Raw genomic sequence first — 17,643 nt, 5'->3', positions numbered from 1 at the left:
AAAATGTTGTTCGAAAATAGGTCAACATAGGCTGCATTTGTGTGAAGTTGACAATTATTTTCAAAAAATCAAAATATCAAAATATCTTTATTTCATATTTATAAGTAAGTAGATTTACAGTACCTGGGGCGTCCCTTTAGGCTAAAAAGCCTGAGTTAGAACTAGAACGCTCCGCTCCTCCAACATTTTTTAACACGTATTACATTGTCAATATTATAAGTAACAGTATTTTATAATAATAACTAATCAATATCACAGAATAAGTAATAGTACAAGTATCAATATAGAGAGTAACAAATAAATATTTTAGACGACCAGATGGCCTAGTGGTTAAAGAACCTGACTACGAAGCTTGAGGTCCCGGGTTCGATTCTCGTGTCGGGGCAGATATTTGTAGGTATGAAAAAAATATGAAGGTAGATATGAAAAAAATATGAAATGGGTGTTTAAGTATGTATCTATCTATATAATAATTATATTTATCCGTTGCTTAGTACCCATTAACACAAGCTTTGCTAAGCTTACTTTGGGACTAGGTCAATTGGTGTGAATTGTCACGTGATATTTATTTATTTATTATTTTTCACCACATAGCGCACACAAATTACTTAAGAATAAAAAACCGGCCAAGAGCGTATCGTACACGCTCAAAATAGGGTTCCGTAGCCATTACGAAAAAAATAAGTTATATTTTTCTAAGGATTTCGTATTTTATACGGAATCTTCCAAGTTTAGGTATATTTTATACCTTACTCTTAAACTACAAATAATTCTCAAGCAAACTTAGCCGTTATAGTTTTCCTTGAAAGTTTAATATACTTACTACCATCATCATCATCGGTTTAGATTTTAGAGGGGGGGGGGCGCTCGATTTTCATGAAAATTTGCACTTTAAAGTTGAATATTTCGCAAACAAATCACTGAATCGAAAAATCGTCTTAGCAAACCCCTAATAGTTTAGACCTATTGGTAAGGCCTATCCAACGATACCCAACACTATAGGGTTGGATGAGAAAAAAAATCACCCCACTTTACGTCTATGGGAGGTACAAGTACCCTAAAAAAAATTTTTAGTATTTTTTTTATACCATTTTGTCGGTATAGTTTACATATATATCCGTGCAAAATTACAGCTTTCTAGTATTGATAGTCCCTGAGCAAAGCCGCGGGCGGACGGACAGACAGACTGACAGACTGACAGACAGACAGACATGGGGAAACTATAAGGGTTCCGTTTTTGCCATTTTGGCTACGGAACCCTAAAAACGGCAACAAAAAAATGAGTTTGTTGTATGGGAGCCCCCCTTAAATATTTATTTTATTTTAATTTGATTATTTTTTTTAAAGTGATTATGCAACTAATGATTCTGTGAATATTTCAAGCGTCTACCTGTTGCCTTTATTAATATCAAGCAAAAAACGGCAAAACAATCACGTTTGTTGTATGGGAGCCCCCCGTAAATATTTATTTTATTCTATTTTGTATTTTATTTTATATTTGTTGTTATAGCGGCCACAGTAATACATATCTGTGAAAATTTCAAGTGTCTGACTATTACGGCTCAAGACATAGAGCCCTGTGACAGACGGACGGACAGACAGACAGACAGGCAGCGGAGTCTCAGTAATAGGGTTCCGTTGGCACCCTTTGGGTACGGTACCCTAAAAACGCTATTGTAATATATTTATTTAAAAATTAGATATTAATTGGCTAAGTATCTTATCTTTTACATTCAGTATAGATGGTCTGTTGATGGTAAGTCGTGGCAGCCTAGTGGTTTGGCCATGGGCTCTCAAACGAGAGTCTGGTGAGTTCAAGCCCGGCTCGCATCTCTGAGTTATTCGGAACTTATGTGCGAAATTATATTTGAAAATTTACCATAAGTATTTACGGCGAAGGAAGACATCGCGAATAAATCTGGACACCGCTTCTCACACCGCAAAGAAATTCAATGGTGTGTCTGAAATTGCTAATCCGCACTGGGCCCGCGTAAGAACCATGCGTTAGGAATCTCTAGTACCTAGGTACTTATTCAATTCTATTTATTTTTAATATTGCTCTACCGATACTATGGACGATTCCGCCAATGTTGAGGTTGAAAAAGACTATAGATCGGTTGGGACGTTGTTTTTTTTTTTTTTTTATTCGACTGGATGGCAAACGAGCAAGTGGGTCTGCTGATGGTAAGAGATCACCACCGCCCATAGACACCTGCAACACCAGGGGGATTGCAGATGCGTTGCCAACCTAGAGGCCTAAGATGGGATACCACAAGTGCCAGTAATTTCACCGGCTGTCTTACTCTCCACGCCGAAACACAACAGTTTTATATTTTATGACCTTGACTGTACCTACCTATTTTGTTTAGGTGCCGAATAAACATTTTCGTTTCTTCATTACTATTATTTAATACTACTTAATTTACTACTTTATCACCTCCGGGACATCCTGTATATATCTACTCTATTTATCAAACACATATTTATTAATATTATTACTATTGTTAGCCTATTCTGTCCCGCTGCTGAACAAAGGCCTCCCCCTCCCCCCAATAGTTCCACTGCTCTCTGTCCTCTGCATACAAGGACCAGTCCTTCAAGAAGTACCTAGTCCATAGTTCGTCCCGCCGTCGCCGTCTAGGCCTGCCAGGTCGCCTTTTCGAGTTGGTATAACAAATATTTACTTGATTTATTCTATTTTAAGATGCTGAACGAGCAAGATTTGATGGTGGCGCGCGCCATGGTGGCAGAGTCCAAGTCCAGGGAGCACTCGCCGGGAGGCTCGCCAGCCCCTCTCAGAAAAACACCGCTGACCAAACTAGATGACAGACTGAAAACCTTCAGGTAAATCAATATTTAAGTAGACACCAATGTGTATGAAAGGTGGTATGATAGAGTTATTTTGTGATGTTCCCATAACACAGTGTGTGTATACCAACATCGAAAAAAACATCGACTTTCAGCATCACTCTATGGATAATAAAGGCCACTTTCTGACTTGGCGGTATGCTGTCGATGCTTCGGTAAAAATACAGGCGCAATGAAATACAATACGCGCGCAGTAAGGAATCAGCCAATTTTTATAAAGCGTTTTGTACTGCAACGATACATTGCAATTGACTCTACCGTCCTCAGTCTCTACCATAACTTTGTCAAAGAAGAAACGGAGAACGTAACTTGGTGCGACATGGGTGCAACTGACGCTAGAAGTTCCCAAAATATAAATTAGTGCTGCCAACAAGAAATAAATATTGTAAGTATTTTTTCTTTATTTTGAAGATCAAAAATATTTAATCAGCATTACCTATTGAAAAATTATTTATTCTGTTTTATACTTATTTCAAATTTATTTTGCGAAATGGAGCGCAATAAAGTACAGTCGCCATCAGATATTTCGGAGCGGCCAAGGTGGTCAAAAATATCGGCACATGCACTATTATTAAGGCATTAGAATTCATGTTTCGATATTTTTGATAACCTTGGCCTCTCCGAAATATCTGATGGCGACTGTACCTAGACAGTACGGTTTTAAATTTATTTATAGTGGATTTATCGTTATTATTTTTCGAGCATTATTTATCACTGCTCAGACAGGTTGGCGCGAACGAGGATGGATCGTGCTCTCGCAGCAGTGCTTCAATTTTAATTGTTTTCTTTGATTAATTTTTTTGGTGGATATCAAAAATGTTTTTACATTAAATTAACGTTAATACTTGGAAAATGAGGAATTCATGTGAAAAAGTGAGGAAAAAGTGAAGTAAAATGTAGTTAGGTGAGACGTGCGGCTGTACATCTTTAGTATCTTTTGCGTATCCTTAAAGGGATGAACTTAAAAAAAATGTGCAGCTGTCAGTGTCAGCTGCCTGTGCTGTGCTTTATTTTTGTAAAATATAACCTCAATATGAATATGAAAACATATATTTTTTTCTGAGTTTGTAATTGATAAAAAATAGCCAGTAATGTGATTAACTAAAAGCTTACTGTAATGATTATTAACAATGGATAAAAAAGGTATTCCTGAAGGAGACATATGTTCAGTAAAGGGCATTTTGAAAATGGAAAATAAACTCAAGCAGAAGCGCCCGACTACTAGCAAAGAAACAGACGAAGAAGAAGAAAGGTATGTTCATATAAGTTTCACAAATTGTGGTTTTTCATTGGCAAGAGATTACTCGATAGAAGAGATATTAGGTATTGTTTTAAAACACTTGAAATTTCAGTATTTATTTGCGCTGTCATTGCCTATTTTACACTTGTGTACACAACACAACGTATGGTTGCCTATTTGTTTTGAAAAGTGACATTAAATGGCTATATCTCGAGTCTCTGTATGTCGAACTGAGTTTTTATTATGATGCAGTCTTGATGCAGTTGAACAGTATTTATTATGTATTGATTTAGAGTAGAATTTAGATTACGAACAATGTTGAGCAGGAAATTACTGTGTGAAGGCAGGGAAAGAAGGTAACAAAACTGTTCTATTTTAATTTTTACCTACTTAATTATGGATATTATTCTACACTCTACCGTGACTGCAGCTAAAACGAAACATTATGTGGCATGCCATGACATAAAGAAGTAAGGAGTGGTGTGGTACTTAACTATTTTAATAATACATTGAGAGCCATATATTATGCTTTGTGCTGAATTGCTTGACAAAGATAAAACAACCAGAAGATTTGATTTTCTGAAGTACAAAATGCTTTCCAGTTAACATATTTATAAGTGTGTTTTTAATACATACATGTATTGTCCCTATCCATTGGTGCCATCTGAAGTCAATTTCAAGTAAGTAAAAAAGTAATTGTGAATTACAAGTGCTTTCCATTAAAAAAATATAATAGTGCAAGTTTAATGTTTATTTTTTTAATAAAAATGTGCCAATTATCTTCCTTACCCATTCATTGTGATCATCATCAGCCAGAAGACGTCCACTGCCGAACAAAGGCCTCCCCTCTTCATCATCATCATCAGCCTATGTTCACTATGCCACTGAGCACGATCCTCGGCTACTCTACGTTTGCCGATCCGTGGTCTCCACCCCTCTTAAAATACCGCAATGAATAAGAACTCTCCATTTGAATCCACTGTTTGCCCACCACCATCTATTTTTGCCATTCATCTATCGCATCTTGAGAATCAAACCGTTATATATCCAGACATCGCCAGGGTGTATGCCTAAAGACTAACTTATTTGGTATATATTTATACTTATATTGCCACTAATAAACTTCATAAAATATAAAATACATGAAGTACTATCAAATGTTTCTCAATTACTAAGCCTCTTGTTACTACAATAACATAATTACAAACGCCTAGTAAAAGTGTTATAGCTAAGTTTTACTGTTTAAAGAATTGATTTTAAAGCATTAGCAGGCGCAATTTTTAGGAGTCATTCATATATAAAAAACTGAAGAATTTGCAGGTAGGTGTTAATATTAGTTCTGAGTCTGCGTTCCATTAAAGATGTGCGAGGTAGTGTGGCGAGGAATGCGTTTCTCATAAACCAATAGAAACGCTTCATTTACCTATCCTCGCACAGCACATCTATGGTGGAAAAAGCTAAACGGAGCGGGGCGAGGTAAATTAAGTGTTTCTATTGGTTCATGAAAAACACATTCCTCGGAACACATCCTCACACTCGCACATCTCTGGTGGAAACGGAGTCTAAGTCTACCCTCATTTTTGCGCGTTAACTGCATGCACTTTCTAGTCCAATGATAGTCCATTGGACATCATTCATTTACAAACATCAATAATAACTTAAACATCAAAATTAAAAACTATTGTTTATTCGTCTAACTGCATGACATTCATAAGGTCATCCAATTGTCTTTTTAATCTGCTCGTAGGTATGTTATGTCAACTCGGAAATAATAAATTGTGTTGTAGCCGGTTTTTACATATTTGCCTTTTGTTGATTCTCATTCATTCTGTTATTGAAAATTTACGTACTTACCTATATACATGTGACAAGGATCAAGGTCTAGTGCATTCTTTAAATTTTACACAAGTTTTATAAACAAGGAATATTCCAGCAGATTAGTTTAGGGTTAGGTTAGTTGAATGTTAGTTGGAGTTAGGAAATGGTTTTCAGGATTTTTTATTGTGATTGCCAATGTTACAGTCGAGTTCATAAAATTATGAGCAAAAATTTTATCAAAAATATCTGAACACACTTCTACGCCGTTAACAATAGTCGTTTTCAGATATTTTTGATAAAATTTTTGCTCTCAAGTTTATGAACTCGACTGTATCTTATACTGATCGTGATCGATGTTCATAGTCCTGCGTCAAAAGCGAGAATAAATTTTTGAAATTTCTAAGTAATAACCTTTAGGATGAAATGTTTCGGATTAATTTTAAAAAGCTTTATTTAAGTTGGTGCAGCTTGTTTCTATAATTTTGCGTTAACTATTAGAAGTGACAATTCAAAATCTCAAGGCCCCAATATTACACAATAAGCAGAAATAGGTACCAATATAAACGTCAGAGGATCTGATAAGCACTCTAATAATGAACAGGACATATCGCAGAGCACTGATAGGCTCAGGCTCAGTGATAGCCCATTACGTTATCAGTAACATATTTTGGTGCTCAAAAGGTCCTATGGAACTTGGCTTCGCCTTCGTCAACGTTTCTATGAGTCCAACTTTCTGGCTCCTATGTACAAGTAGCATACAATAAATAATGAAATAGACATTGTAGACGCATATTTATACTGAAGAAGCTCTTAATTTCCGCTTCGATTCTGCTTTCTAATTACAAAATTATCAACTTCATTAGGGTCCCATCCTGAAAGCCTATGTCAGTTGCATGCAATACTCCCCTGTTTATATGCGATTGTAACTGAAGAAAAACGACCTCTGACCAGCTAGTTTTTTTTTATCTTTTTTTATTTTACCTCAACTAATTTTTCACGACACTGCTCGAACGAAAATGTGGCCATAGGTAACCTAAACCCAGTACCCAAACAAAACTGCGTATAAATGTACATTTAACAGCTGACTTGTTTAAGGCTCGCAAAACACGACAACAATGTAACACGTTACGAAAACAGGTCTTATCAATATATGTATTTCATAATACTATACGACTTTTTAGAATATAATTTCTGAATTTAATTCCCGGCGTGCTGAAACCACAATTGGACAAATCAAAAGTAATCGTTTGTGCATGTGAAATTAAATTGACCAATTAGAATGCGTCATTCATGACTTTTATGAGGTGTTTTTTTTTCTTAAACGCACAAAATGCTTTAATTTTTTTGAGTATGACAAAACGCCACTCTTGCATCGTAGCACTCTTGCATATAATACCGGTTGCCCGCAACTCTCGCATTGTTGTCAGTCTAACAATGCTTCGCCTTCCAGTATGTGGTCGCCACTCGAAAACCTCTTTATCCTGACGGTTTATCCGTTATTCTAGCGATGTGACCCGTCCATTGCCACTTCAACTTGCATATCCTTTAAGGTATGTAGGTGACTTTAGTACCGGATTCTATCGCGCAAACAAACCCCGTGCAAAGCTATCTAGATCGTTGCGTGACTCTGAGCCTCTCCAAGAGGCCAACAGTTAAGGACCATATATATCAGGGCCATAATGTCATCACATATGGCAACACTCACTGATTGAAGACTTCAGTCTTCAGGTATCGCGGAGTTTCATAAAATACCTGCTTAATTTTAGCAATGCCCGTAACTTTGCGTCCCTCGATAGGGCTAAAACTTTTTCGGGATAAAAAAGTAGCCTAAGTTAATCAGGGATAGTGTAGGTTAAGATTAAGAAGTAGGTTAAGATTTTTTCAATCGGTTCAGCAGAAATTACTTCTCAATAAAAAAAAGCGCACAAAGTTTCTCTTTATAATTGTAATATAGAAAGTAAATGTGGTAGAGTAGATTCCTTAAATTTTACCAAGTAGGATAATGGAGTACAGTCTATAACTTTCAGTTCAAAGATGGCTGCCACTTTCTTTAATTAAGGACAATAGAGTGTAATTAAAAATACTTTTCGTAGAACAGACTTGCGTGTTTGTCCAAATTACTGAAACGCTTTCATTAGTGAAATGCACTTTCCTATAGTTTTGGCTTTTGATTTAATGTTGAAGTGATGTTTTAGAAAGAATGTAGTAGCGTTTGCTTTTACCGCCCTACTGGAAATGTTTTTTCTTGACGTTTCGTGACTCTCATATTCATGATTTTCAACTCAAATATAGGGAATGTTTTGCTAGAGTCTTAATATGCCCTAACTACACTCACCAACTTCGTCTGAGGTTCACCTGTGGATTTAAAAAAAAAATGATTTCCTTTTGCGGTCTCTACGTTATTTTACGGTAGCCAACAGACTAGAGATATTAAGTAGTGATACAAGTAGGTACTGGATTCACAGAAACTAGACGATAATCAACCAATTGAGCAGAGGTTTATTTTAAATTCTGTGTCAATGGCTCTTGCCCTGGATTCTTGCACTAAGTTAGGCATAAGCGTTTACTGCCTTATCATTCTACGTTGGCTGACTATTTTTTTTATAAGTAATTCTTTATTTGCCGGAATACGTAAGGCCGGCAATGCACTTGTGACTCTTCTGGTGTTGCAGGTGTCCACGGGCGACGGTAATCGCTTACCATCAAGCGATCCGCCTGTTCCATAAAAAAATACGTTTACAAGATCTTAAGTAATTAGTCACAGTAATCAGCCGACAATCGCTACAAGCTCGACTCGACATGCAAATTTTTTAAAATAATGGTGTTCCAATAAATTATAGTAAATAACGATACATATGTCATCATTGAATAAAAATAATAAAATAAATTAAAAAAATAAATTAAAAATAACAATTTTAAAATTATAGGTATAAAGGGAATCTAGGGATTATTTTTATTTATGTTTCTCCCAAAACTACAAACTTTGAGACTTTATTGAAACAAATGTTCACAGGTTAAAAAAAAACTTATTCCGGTCATGTTTGCGGTCTCGCCACGGGTATCCATCCATTATTTGGAAAGAAGTCGTGTGAATCGTGTATATCGAGTGAAGTAATGCTTTAAATAAGTTTTTGTCAGAATAAAATTAACACAGTTTTTTGCTGACTGTACTTGCATTGTACCTAACCTACTCCGACTTACTGGAAGTGGGTTCCATTCAACTTTAAGATTTGACATATTATACTAACAAACAAAGCATGTAAATAAAATCTCGTAATAACCGGCCAAGATCGAGTCGGAACTCGTGCACCGAGGGTTCTGTCAAGTATATATATTTAAATCACGAACAGAAGACAGAGGGAAAACCAAAGTAATACGTTTTTCATATGGTGTCCTCCTTAATTTTTATTTTTTATAGAAATAGGTAACACATCAATCACACTTTGTATAAATTTCGGCTATCTATATCTATTACGGTTCTTGAGATACAGCACTGTGACAAACAGGCAGACGAACATAATAATACAGATAAAATAAGAAGTATCTTCTATCTGTTGACTGCTATACTACTTAAAAAATAAGCCTTTTTTTTCATTATAATGCATTTCAAATGCTCACGAATCATTGTTCGAAACCAAGATCATCAACCCCGACATTTAGCATTACGCCATTTGCACTAATTACAATAGAATGGATGCGCCTGCGACTGTACATGCATTCACTCGTTATGATTCACGCTCCACCTGGATTTACTTTCAATCGAAATCAAGAAACCGTCTCTGTGGCAACTAAGACAATACAACCAACCACTCTTGTTGGGGTCTTTTATAATTAATTAATTGTTTCCAGATTCTTGAGTATACAAAAATCCTATGTATGCATAGGAAAAATTCGTGTCTAGATTCCTGTCCAGCAGTGGTTTAGGGGTTATAGCACGCAACACGGAATGCTGAGGACCTGGGTTCGATTCCTAGTGCTGGTCTCTTTTTCTGGTTTTTCTGTGCATCCATGTCTCAGTTTGTATTTTCGATATGGTTTCACGGGATACCCGTAAAAGTAACAAATTTGGAGTTGAAATAAAAAATACAAAAAGACTCCAAAAAAACCAATCATAATTAGGTAATAATATTAGTTGTGAGCTGCTAACCCTAGCATAGATTTTTGTATACGCTCAGAGACGGAAGGGCCAGTGCCCTTAGTGTAAGTTTTCGGTTACAAAATACGCCTCGATAGCGTTCGCGTTAAAATCTCAATTTGTATGGAAACACGAACATCGCAAACGTTCCGCTAGAGGCGCTGTTCGTGTTTCTATATAAATTGAGATTTAACGCGAACGCGATCAAGACGTATTTTGTAAAGGCTGAAAACCAGCGCCGAGGCCTCGCGGCTCGCTGCGTGGACACGGCTCATGCTTAACCCCGATCCCTTTTGCCACAAGCAATAAATATGTTATTTTATTTTAGTGTTTTTTAAGGCAATTTATTTTTTCTTACTTTCTTCTTTTCTCTAAGCAATGCAATTTTTGGGCCACTTTTCAGCCGTTTGAAATTCATAGCATGCGTGGTAACATATTCTATGTCATTAATTATTCAGCACTCTATGTAACATTTTTAATTTATTTTAAGCGACCACCGCGAAGCCCTTATTCCCTTAGCTGGTGCGGGGCCCGTAGGACTTCGGTATTTTTTGGAGAGGCTCTCTATTATGATCTATCCACACACTATCGTAGTCCTCTAAGCTGCCAACGCATCTGCAGTGCTCTGATGTTGCGAATGTGCATGGTATACATATAGGTGTATATACGTTTGGTACTTGCGTTTTTTCCACACTACGCCATAAAAAATAGTTTGAGCTGCCTTATTGTGTTCTTGATAACGTGATACGAGTTTCACATGGAAACAGTTAATTTTTTTATAAGTTATTATTTTGCAACTATCTAGGCAATACTTTTAATTTTTAAAGTAAGACAATTACATCCGCGCGATGAGGGGCTGGCTGATAACATGCGATGCGCCGCACGCTATGCTCATGCGCCGGTCACCTGCTTACACAGAACCTACTCACAAACTAGATAGGTACCTATCTATCTACGCATAATAATTCACTGGAATAGTTTACCGCTAATTTTATTACTTAGTATATGAGAAAAATAAACATAGCCTTTTAAATAACTATGTGACATAACTATTTCAACTGTCTACACTTTTTAACATTGTCATTGGCTCATCTCTCTGGTTCATCAGTGTCATCCATCAGCAGCCTGTAAAACTATTTCAGTAGCATGGCATGCAGCACGATTTGGCCCGACCTGAATCATGATTCACGACCGTCTTAATCACTGCCCTAAATCGTGGTGATAACGGCGTCCAGGCTTGTTGCAATTTTCGAGAGTCAGTCAACTTTGGCTCGGTCGGCGGGCGCACTCGCGGGCAGCGGCTAGTGCTGAGCCGCCGCAGTCAGTCGGGCCACGGACGCGCTCTCTCACGCACACTCGCGCCGGACGCATTGGACGCCCCGCAGCGCGCGAAACCGCGACATTTCCGTGCCATTCAATAATTCAGACTCCTGGCCTGCCTTCAGGTCACTCAACCATCCAGCCGGTGTTGCCTAAAATATAATAGAACATCGCGCAAGTCCGACTTAACGTTACGTTGCAACGACTTGCTTATTGTGAAATTTCGCACACTTGCTGAATTTGAACGTTCTAAAATTTCATTCCGCTGCCAAAGACCAGCCGGTTTGTCGGATCAAGGCAAGGATCAAATCGCTTTACTAATTTTTTTGCAAAGGATTTTCGTGATGTGTTAAAAATTTAAAATCCAACCCTTAAGTCGTGGAATTATGCTTGCGATGGACTCGTTATGGTGTGGATCGGAGAGCGAGCTATCGACGCTGAGACTTTGCAAAAGTACGGTCGAGAAGTCTGATTATCGACTCCGGCGCAAGCCCTCCAAGGGCTCCAAGAGTCTCATCCCTCAAGGGTTGCTGCACGCCGCGGAGTCGCAGCCTAGAGCTGTCAGGCGACGGAGGTCTGGTACTTGGCCGTAAGTCAAACTCACAAAAACTCTTTTTTTTTTCATACTCAAACAATCAACAATTTTTATACACGGGTTGACTGTTTCTGATCCGTACGTAAATAAACATAATCGTAATCAGTAATCAATTATGACTAAATACGTACTAGGTACTTAATAAAACACAGCTCAAAAAAATTAAAGAATTCTTAAATCGATTTTCAGTAAGATTAAATCTTGCAACTTTACTCAAAAGCCTTAGCACATTATGTATATTATTATAGTATACATACAACAGTGTAATGAAATCGTAATCCTTGGAAGTTTACAACATTCACAATTATTTAAATAAGTGCTAATTAGTGAAAATGTCAACTCGTATAACCGTCCATCTATTCTGCTACACCATGTGAACTTTACAGAATATCATCTTGTATCTTTTCCAAATCAGCCATGGTAGTAATTAACTAGAGGATCAATCAAAAGATAACGATGTGCTTGTGCTGTGTCTATGTGCCACCAACATAGTTTTTTATATGCTATCATTTGCGTGTCTATCGATTTGTAAAGATATCAGTTTTGTCATGAATAATGAGACGAGTCGTTCATTATCGTCACGTTGTTTAAATAAGATAAGCTTTTTGAATAAGATTGCAAAAACATTACAAGATTGAGTGCCAACATACTTGTTTAACTACAGGTTTATCAATCTCAAATAACATTTTTTGTTCGACTTTAAAACACCATTGTGTGGTTTGCCCAAAACTGAACGTGATTTTTAAATCGCTTGCAGTAAAAATTACTTTCTTGGATCCTTTATTTCTGAATTTAAACCAGGATCATTCGATGCTACCTCGAAGAGAACAAATCTTCACAGAAAGTACGAACGGAAGACGTTAAACCTGTAAAAGGTATAGAAACTGGTGAAATTACAGACATCGCGGTTCTAGAAAGCCGGCGCCTTTTAAGAATAATCTTTTGCCTTCAAAAGTGCATACGAGAATAAACTATTTAATTGATGGTGTTGTTGGACAAGTCTAACTCGTATCGGCGAAGTAATGACTGTTTAGCTCTCGATACTTTGCCTACTCAAACGGCCATTCCTGTAATTCACGTCCACTTAAAATGGGTGCAGTAGGTGCAGTACATAAACTGCACATATTTTTACTATTTTAATTGGAAATGTGCACATTGTTTTTTTAGATTAGATCTTGGTGCGCAACTTCATCTACATTTGAATTTAAACATTGAAATATCATAGCCCAAGATACTTGTTTGTCTTTTCATATTCGCGCATGTTGGGTTCACTTCATTTGAGATAGATAGATTTATTTATTTATTAGTGAAAATTAGATACATTACATTCCATATAATATATACAATATGTCAAAATATAAGGATTTCACAAAACGATCGTCAAAAATACAATTACAATAATCCAAATAAAATAAAAACACTAAATTTTACAATACTACGAAAATAATTAATATGTCAATGTGTAAAATCATGTCCAAAGAAACAATGCAATAATACGTATTCCATAAAATTTAAATTTGCAACGGTCCTGGGACGGCATCGGATCAAATTTGACATACGAATCCCTCCTGAGCCGCAGCATGGGCTCTGATCGTGCCAGACTCTTGGCTGCAGGTACAAAAGAAGCCGGGTGCTGGTTACACGCCTTTCCATCAGCCAACACTGGCACTTTTCTAGAGCCCGACAGCCAGTTTCAGCCCAGTCAATTTCAATCTGCCTGCGACTGGGAGTAGCAGTTTGCGCACCGCATAAATGCCCCATGCGGCATTGAGGTCAGCGCGTTGGGACACCACGGTCTTTCGTGCCAGAAGAGTGCAGGCCGCTTTTCGAGACACTCTGCGCTCAATGACATTATCCGTCGCTCTCTTGCCACCGTCAATGTGCCAGCCAGTGTTACTGGAGCCATCGGGCATCGCCAGAGCTGATGGCAAGAGACCTGACGGAATGTCACTGATTCCGTGGAAATTGGGTCGTGTGCTGGTGTGGGGCGCTACTTGCGTAGACACACTAGCTCCTTCCCACGTCCGCGGAACAGCTATTCAAGCTGGTGCAGGCAGCAGCAGAGGCGGCGGAAAAACTCAAAATAAACAAATACAAAGGTGTCGGCCCTGAATACAACTTTGTTCCATTCGGGGTTGACACCTTAGGTCGCTGGGGGCCCAGCGCAAAAATTATATTCAAATAATGATCCAAACGTCTCTCGGATACCACAGGGGACCATAAAGCTGGCAGCTTTTCGCACAACGTATCAGCATTGCTATACAGCGAGGATATGCTGCCAGCATTTTTGGGTCCATGCCGCGGGGGGATACTTTTTCAAATTTCTTTTAGTTATAGTTTAGTTATTACTTTGTTTTACTTTTATTAATATTTTTAAATACTTGAATTTTTCGAACCTAATGATTATTTTGAGATCTTGACCATTTATCTTCTATTCGGCTCTTAGGTTTTTGTGGCATCCAATTAATTTGTCTTTTGTTAATTATATCATGTTTATATTTACATACTTTTTGAGACATTTCGAACCATTGTATATTTAGACGTTTGTACCAAAATGATCTGTTATCAAATTCTTTAGTTAAGCTAATTGAACTGAAAGGAAACATTCCTTTATTTTTAAAATGAAACAAAACTGCGTTCAAAGATCTTCTAAACTTCGCTTGTCTCACCCGGGAATCAAACCTAAAAATTATAAAAATAAACAGTCGCTATTTTATTATACGAATCAATAGGATTATTGTTCAGGCTAAAAATTGTCTAATAAACGTTTGGTGTTTGAAATATTAAAAAAAAGCTAAATCTAATATTTTTTATCATGAAGAACACGCAAACATAAAACATGTTTTTTCTTAGACGGGTATTACAAAGAGAAAGAGTTTTTTTGAATTAACTAATTAGTTTTTCTGAATGACCCCCCTCGTTCTGAATACTGTCCAGGGCCCATGGATTTTTTTCACCCTGTATATTATTTCAAAATCTGCTTTAACACCATAAGCCTAGCTCAACTTCACCACAATTCTCATTTATCACAGAATCCTTTTTACCGAATCTAATGTACTTAAAATAAAAAGAAGCATACTCTCTAATCGGGGCAAACAAGTTTCACGGCCAGCTATCCTAGCTGTGGTGTAGTCGTGACAATATTCTCAGATTTAATTATCTTATCTCAAGGTTGTCCACATCTGAAAAACCTAATGGACGGCTTTTTCATGTCACTGTGTTCACACTACGTTCTGTAATGAGCAGTATTATTTATTAACCGCGGTTCTGTGGTTTATTTATCTACAGAATTACGTTCCCAGTGTTTGCGTTTGCGCACGAGTTATTCAATATTATTGCAATTCCTAGCCGAACGATCACGTAATTTCTTAAACAACGCAAAAATTTGCTTCATATAAATCTCAAGGTATATAAACTACTCTTTACTGAAAAATCCTAATTATCATATGTAATAGATTCATCTACATATTCTATTAGATATCGTCAACTAAATTTATTATTTAAATCTGCAATACTGCAATGTCATTTAAGCGAGCAGGGTAAAAATGTTGAAGTTTTTAGTATTATTAAGTGGTGACAAAGCTCAAACTGTCATTATTTTTTTAAGTTTGTCCCGATTAGTTCAAAATGTTCTAGATGAAGTTTGTTTATTTGGATCAACCATACCTCGACTGTCACTGATAACCTCACGGCACCAAAAAATAAGTAAAAATATTGATAGTGCTAATATTATTATTTGTTCCACTTCAGAAAATAAGTGCGATAAGTGCAATGGTACAATTAAATACACGGTCATATATCTAGTAAATTATGATGTATGTCAAGTATAATTTTCCTTGCTTGAATTAGGTCATGGCCTTTAGACAAGACATTATATTACAAATTACTGCGGTGGGTGATACGTTACATAATTATATTTTATGTAAAATAGCCAATAGATTATCACAAATATATATAATTGACAATGACATAAATACATACATAAGTAGTTAATATAAAAAGGTTGTGCGGCAGATGGTGTGCCAAATGATGAGAGTGGATTGTTAGAGAGTAGAGACATCCCAACACGGGTCCCTTTATCTTGCATAATATCGATTCTCCGAAATACACTCCGCATAACCGGTATCACATATTTTTTTTTAGCCGAATGATACTTTTGCATAATCATTACTTTGCTTTAGTTTGCTTTACTAATGGCAGAACACTGTTATCGCCGAATAAACTTCTGCAGAATATTAAATAGCAGAACAATAGTATCGCCGATTTTTATATGACATAATGGCATAGCGAAATACTAGTTTGGATAATACAATAGTATTTTTACGGAATTTCAAATAGTGCTGACCTTAACATGGCATAATGACTTGGTTAAAGGAACGAACAGCTACCATAAATGAAGGCCAGCAAAGTAAGAGTGCTGTGACAGCAGCAGGCGTAGCGCCAGAACAGCACAGAAGCTACATAAGTAGGTGGGTTAGGTTAGAATAGAACTGCGGCCACAACAGCGCGCGAGCCGAGCGAGCAAAGCGAGCGTGCCGTGGCAGCGGCCGGCGAAGCTAGTTTCCAGTCCTGAAGTTAATTTTCTACTCACGTGGCAATACGTAAATCTCCAGACATCCTATTGTGACCTCAAATGGCCATCCGATCATTTTAGCAGCCAGTCTATAAATAAAGTTAATTCAATTTCCGTTCAAGTTTTGTTTGGCGTTAGTACTTACCTATTTCAAATACCTGTTCCTGTTTGCATCAAGCATAATAAGATAGCCGCACTTCTGCATGTAAACATTGTGCTAGCTAGCCTAACTTCCATCTTAATTCCCGCTATCTTGGCTAGTTCTAGCAAAAAGATAATAAAGCAAAAAGCATAGTAAATACGACTCGCTGGACGGGGAACTTTTTTCTGGGATATATGCTGTGCACTTTGCGCAGCAAGAAACATACACTGTCAATATTTTAATGCTTTAAGTGTTTTAGGCAAGACGTACATAATGGCACCGTTCTTCTTAAGTCTACTTGGCGATATAATATCTTATGGTTATCATATCAATTACAAAGCAGTAAAATTGCGAGCCTAGCTACGTAGGTAGATATTATGTTATTTAAGAAATATTTATTACTAGCTTTTACCCGCGGCTCCGCTCGCCTGAACCATAAACATTTCAAAGAAGCAAGCAAGCATGCAAGTGAGCATGTAAGCAAGCATAATTATGCAAGAAATAGTGCAAGCAAGCATTCATTCAGGAATACAAGCAAAGCAAGCATTTATTATGCAAGAAATAGTTCTAGCAAGCATGAATTCAAGGCTGCAAGCAAGCATGCATTCAATCATGGAAGCAAGCGTGCAAGCAAGCTTGTAATTATGCAAGATATAGTGCAAGCAAGCATGCGAGCAAGTATGTAAGCAAGCATGTAGACCAGCATGCAAGCAAGCATGCAACCAAGCGTGGAAGAAATCATGTAAGCAAGCATGTACGTAATTATCCTCCTAACGCCCAGAGTCCTTTATAAAGACTTATTGTAATTTTAAATCAAACTCTATCATAAATGACATAAAGTTTCATGTTTATAAATCTACAATTTGACTTGGGCGTTAGGAGGTTAAACATGAAAATAGTGCAAGCAAGCATGCATTTTAAGGATGCATTCAAGCAGCAAGCAAGCCATGCA

This window comes from Choristoneura fumiferana, chromosome 23, assembly GCF_025370935.1.
Source record: "Choristoneura fumiferana chromosome 23, NRCan_CFum_1, whole genome shotgun sequence".
NCBI lineage: Eukaryota > Metazoa > Arthropoda > Insecta > Lepidoptera > Tortricidae > Choristoneura > Choristoneura fumiferana.
The sequence above is the reverse complement of the archived record's forward strand: the minus strand, read 5'-3'. Positions refer to the sequence as shown.